Below are 6,493 nucleotides of genomic sequence, written 5' to 3' on the forward strand. Positions count from 1 at the left end.
AGTGCAAATTTTTTGGTTTTGTTCATGGCCCGCTCACTGGCTCAAATACCACCACCACCCCCACACTCCTCTCCGGTCCCTTCCACCTAAAGCCTCATCTCACCGTCATGTCTCCACCGTCCGTTCCGCCCACCGCATGATCGACACCACCCACTATATCAAAGCAAGTGACCTCTCCATATTAGGCTTGTCTCTTTTGTTGATATTAGCAAAAGGAAGAAATAAATCTCATAATAAAAAGAAAAGCCACTGAGAGCCAGCCCACAAGATGACCTTCGAGACTAACACGATTTTCTATCCGGAGTGCGCTGAAATTCAACCATCGGCATTCGTCCACCAAAGCCTCTCGAGCCAACGCGACATGCCGAGGACGACGACAACGTCGATGCCACACCATGGGTCTCTAACACCGCGGCCCACCCTTCCCGTGCCATTTCATCTCTGTCCAAGAACTCTAGATTCGGTAAAGTCGAACGGGATCGAGCTCCTCACCAACGCCGAGGACGATGATGATGCCATGCCGGGGGCCTCCAATGCCACCCCTCCTGCACCATCACATTTTTGTCCATGAATTTTAGATTCTATCAAAAAACCTCGATGGGAGAAGATACTTAACAAAAATCTTCGCAGGGAGGAGATGGGAGGGGAAGTAGTCCATGCACCATAGAAGAAAAAGGAGTGTGGAGGCTCACGGCGAGTGAGAGAGAGGATGGCCCCGACGCTCCAAAAACCAAAAAAAATAAAACACCTTTGGAACTTTTTATATGGGACGGACGAAGGTTTTTACACAGGACGAACGGAGGCTTTGTCTCGCGATCCGCTCATTCTCTGCTCGGGAGTGCAGAGGGAGGGCTTTGCCTGGGATAGATAGAAAAGAGGGGGTCGCTTTTCCAAAACACCACGCGGCTCTTTCGCCCTTTTCCAGAAAACCACGTGTCAAACAGAAACATAGCAACACGATTGCTTCGTTTTAATATATATAATAATAGATACCTTTACAAATATTATATTATTAATGATAAATATTTAAAAAATATATTTTTTTAAAATAGAACTAAAATATTTTAAAATATACGAATACTTACCACAAATAACAACATTCTTGTTCTCTAAAAATTGAATGATCCTTGCTTGAGCTACAAAATAGAAAAAAATAAATGTTAGATGATGAAATTATCCATCTTTTTAAATTTATAAAAAATAAAAAATAATAAAATAATGATTGTCGATAAATTATCTTGTGCAATGTCTCTTAATGACTGATAGTGAAGATGGATCTTTGAATAGGACAAGAAAAAATTTATTTAATTCATTATTAGAGAGTAGTAGGATAATAATAAATAAATATAAAATATTATTGAGCTATGGGCGATGGCGCTTTTGCAGTAGAATTTTTCTGAAAAAATTTTATTGGAACTTCTTTGTCATGAATTGAAATAACAACTTCTTTCAGATTTTAAACCGATAAAAATTCAGAATCAAAATTATGACGAGGATCTACCGACCCAAACCCATTCTCATCATAAATTTTTGTTACTTTAATTTAAAAAATTATCATTAAAATTCTACGAACCAAAATATGACTTGGAAGATATAAGTGCTGTCAAGAACCTTCTTCATAATTGGTGGAAGAGCAAGTCTGTAAAATCTTGAATCCAATTGAAAATTAATAGATGGTATAATAATATGCTACTGACCCAATTTTCTAAATATAATGAAAGTTGTGACACCTGTATCATCTTGGATGGTAGTCTTCAATTTATATTTTACAAAGGATGTTAGAACCTTATGAGATTCATTTTATGAAAAAAAATACTAATTCATCAGGGAGACAAAGTAAACTTAAGAGGTTATGATTTTACCATGATACTAGAGGTTGGTTATTCCTACCGCAATGATTACACTAAAAAGCATCATCATACACTAAAAAGCATCATCATAAATTTTCATCATAGATTTATAGTTAAAGCAGACTTTGTACTGCCAGTCATAAGTGGTATCAACCAATTTCAAGTTTAACTTGCATATAAATTTTGTATCCTAAAAAAATATCAAATAAATTTGAGATTCTTGGTTAAGAATATGTTTGAGCGTAAAAAAATTGGGATTATACCCGAAATTGATCCGATTCTAATTCAAGTAATTCTTTAAGCATTTTTTTGTGGACAATAACTTCCTCTCGAGGGTCGATAATAGTTTGTTATTCTTGCTACATAAATGTAATTGAAGCAACTGGCAATTTCAAGGCTGCACACTAATTTTTTAGCAACATCCAAATATTGTTATACAAATTATATATTTATCAAGGGTAATATTATAAAATTGTATTACATAACTTGTTTCGATAGTCTATAATTTTAGATATTTAGGGATTTATATAGTATCTGAATGTGGAGGACGATGATAAGCATATTCTTTCTATTAAAGAATATATGAATCCATTAATCTTTTGTTTTGAAAAAATAGATATAAAGAGAAATGAAATACCTTTGTATGTCCTCATAATAATGCCAACCAAAATGATAATAACCGCATATTCTTTCATTCTTTGTCATATGATATCCTCATAGAATTTTTCAGTGAACTTTCTCCAAAATGTAATCCAAATTTTTTTCATGCTGTCAATCAAATAAGATGACTATGATATTTTATGATATTTTTATCATATTACATAAAGATATGTAAGAAAGGAGCATTTAGTTCTAAACTTAAATTTTCAATCTTCAATTTTCTTTTGTAAATCAATTTTTGCCTTCTATGCATTTGATCGAGGGCCCCAATGGCAACAATATAACCAATGATATCTATAAAATTAGTAAGTGAATATAATCACATCATACCTTTTTTATCTTGAAAAAAAAAGATAAAATATATATACATACTAAAAAAATATAATAGTACGAATGATATTATCCACAACCGGTATTTACCTGTTTAATAGATATTGTTATAATTTCTTGACAAAAGCTCATCAAAATTGACAAAGTTAAATTTTTGGAGGAAAATAGAATCATTATTATTATTAGTTTGCCAGATAATTGTTCGTCGATGGATATAAATGATATAACTACAGATGGCAGTCCTGAAATTTCTTTTGTTTAAAGTAAAATAAAAATTTTGAAAAAAATAAATTCTTCCCTCATTAAGCAAATTTTTAAATTACTCGACATCTTCTCTTCTTATTGATCTTGAATAAAAATTCTCTGTATACTAAAAAACATATATATATATATATATATATATAAAAGAAAGTACTGATAGGCAACAAAAGAACAACATAACTTTTCATCAATCAAAATGCAGTCAACGCTCATCAATTGATTTTCAATATTATAATTTATTGAATCCCACATCCTTGCAAGCCTGCCTTTAATTTTTCAGTTGTGTTTTTTGAGCCACAGGTCTAATAATAAAGTATATTCCATTTCTTCTTCTATTCTACTGAAAAAAAAAACATAAAATGGATTATAAGAAGAGGAGAATTCATTAAATCATTTTGTATCACTTTAAAATAGTAAAGGCATCTAAAAGAAGTTCTAAATTTTTTTTTATAAACAATGTTCTTTATATAATCTTCAAAACCAACATACTCATTCTTGATTAAAATTTTGAGATCATGATGTGACATTACATATAAAACCGCTATATAGAATTGACTATGATAAAATACAGATTCTAGTAAATATGATCCTACGAACTTCAATGTCTGGCCTTAACTTTTAGTAATTGTCATAGCATAATAAAGTCTTACTAAAAATTATCATCTTTTGAAAATAAATGATCATTTTGTTTCAGTGGCTTACATTATAATACACAAAATATAAATCTTGCTGTTGATATAGCTACCTATGATGAGTTTTACTTCGATCACTTTTGAAGTTAAACATGTTACTATTAATCTAGTACCATTGCACAGACCTGAACTCTGATTAATATTTCGTAATAGAATTATAGAATAACCTATTTTTAACTTCAATTCATGATGTGAGATGCCATTAACTCTTAGAGAGTTTAAAAATTCAGCAGGACAAAGAATATCTTCAACGACAGCATTCATTGATATTTTACATATTGTATCAGAGCTCAAATATATCTTCTCTTCTAATAATGCCAAAAAAAGTATATACATGTTGATTTCATTAACCATTTTATTCGTAGATATAATGATAGCTCTTTCTTTCAAATATTAAGATCATCATGGTTTCTCATAAAATCAGAGTATATCGAAGAAGCAATACTTTTGATGTGGCCTTTATTATCCTTTATAAGCAAATTATTCAGAATTTTTATTTAGTTTTTTTCTTCCTCTTCTTCATTTAATTTAATGAGAAAATTTTTCATCACCAATATCCAAAATCTATTTACTAAAATCAAGCATCGGTGTTTGGGATTCTTCATCTATACTACTATCCAATAGACACATATTTTTTTTAGAAGATAAATTCTATAATACTTCTATAGATATGATTGACATATTGATGCATCTATTATTTCTTTCCTATTTCTTCTAATAATGACTGAAAGAATTTATCTGAAATCTCCTTCAAACAATATAATCTTTCCACCAAATAGTTTTTCCTCAGTATCTGAATCTTTTGTATTTAAAATATCTTATAGAGATATGTTGAGAGTTTCATAACAATTTTTATGATTTATTGAAGTTTCATCTCAAACTATTAATCTAGTTCATTTGATTAATTTTATAAGTTAAGTTTCTTTCTTATCTCATATGTAGAGCATTCATCAATTTGGATCGATATTTTAAATCTTGAATGCGTTGTCCATCCATTCATCAACAGCTAGCATAATATTTTCTTTGAAACAAAATTTTGAAACTATTACTTACTAAAGATATATTTTATCAGTTCTTCCATGACCATAAACATGTTTCTCCAGTTCCTCCATAACCATAAATAAAAAAATAATCTACCTTCAAATTTATTAAAGGCATCCAAAATAGTATCATAAATAATTTTTTTATTCACTATTTAACCCTCTCAATAATATAAAATATTTTCTTTATAAATCGCGGATATCATAATCTAACTCATCTCTCAACAATCTATTATTCATTTCACCTACTATAATTTTATTAGGCATTGAAAGATTATAGTCAGAAAGAGAACAACAATTTCTATTAAATAGTTTCTCTAATTCAAATAAAATATGATTTTTTAACTGTCATTCAGGTATCTGTAAATTAGGTAGCTCTAAAATATCTTATAATTTATGGATGATAGCATCAGCAAATATTTTATAATGTATCTTCAATAACTTATTGGGATTGACAACCTCATAGTAAATGACTAACATAATAAAAAGTTATCTCCATTCAGATAATGTCACCCAATGAGATGTATCTTCTAATACTTCATGCCATTCCTTATCATCACTTAACAATCCAAGCACATTACATATAGATTGAAATATTAGATGTATAGTACCATTCATGGTTTTGATCTCATTAAAATTTTTTGATTTTTTAATCACATTCAATAAAATTCTAAAATAATATAGCTCACCTGAACTGGGATGAACATAAACAATCCTACTAATCCACCTTTTCTGCTTTCTTCTGGTCCAAAGTTTATCCTTAAGATTCCATACCCATTTCATAGGGAATTAAGTATATATTAACTCGCGAGTATCTTTATATACTTCATTGGTTTACAATCATTCTATGAACATCATTTTTTCAAATCTTTTCTATTAAGGATGAATGATAAGATTTGATTTCCATGTTATATAATTGTATTCATATACAAACAATGCACTGAAAGATGCTCGGCTATAGGTTATCTAAAATAGATTAAAACTGAAATAATCTCCACATAGCTTCATATGCCGATAGATACCTACAATCAAATTAGATTTTGATCTCACCAACTAGTTCATATTATTTATCTCCAATATTCTCATCCACCAAAAAATTTTCTATCATTACTACTCTTGTTCTATCAACACCTTTATTAATGTGCACCATTTCAACATTAATATGTACTTGATAATGTATTACCAAATCTAGATTATGAGGAATGGCAAATCCATTATCAAGTTTAACTCTATTTTTTACTACAAATCATCCGTTATCTCTTCTTTTATAAATGGTAAAACCATTTTCATCAATTGTTATCTCCATCTGAATTTCTTAACAAAATATTTCAAACAATGGCCTTGTAACATACATGCTGAGCTGGGATTGTAAACTCCATATGGTCCATATATCATAAATTTTATAATTACTTCATATCTAATCATATCATTATCTTTATCAGATATTTCTGTATAGATTATAGAGTCTATGTTGACCGACATCACATATGTATGATTAGCATCCAACCAAAGTAATATATGAACATAAGGCAGAATATTTTTCTAAAATTCTATCATATATAAAGCTGCAGATGGTAAAAAAAATCAAGATATGATACAAAGTCATGATGATATACTGATCTCTAACATCCAAATATAATATAATAAAAAATATTTACAA

The sequence above is a fragment of the Elaeis guineensis genome, chromosome 5, assembly GCF_000442705.2.
Source record: "Elaeis guineensis isolate ETL-2024a chromosome 5, EG11, whole genome shotgun sequence".
Classification (NCBI taxonomy): Eukaryota; Viridiplantae; Streptophyta; class Magnoliopsida; order Arecales; family Arecaceae; genus Elaeis; species Elaeis guineensis.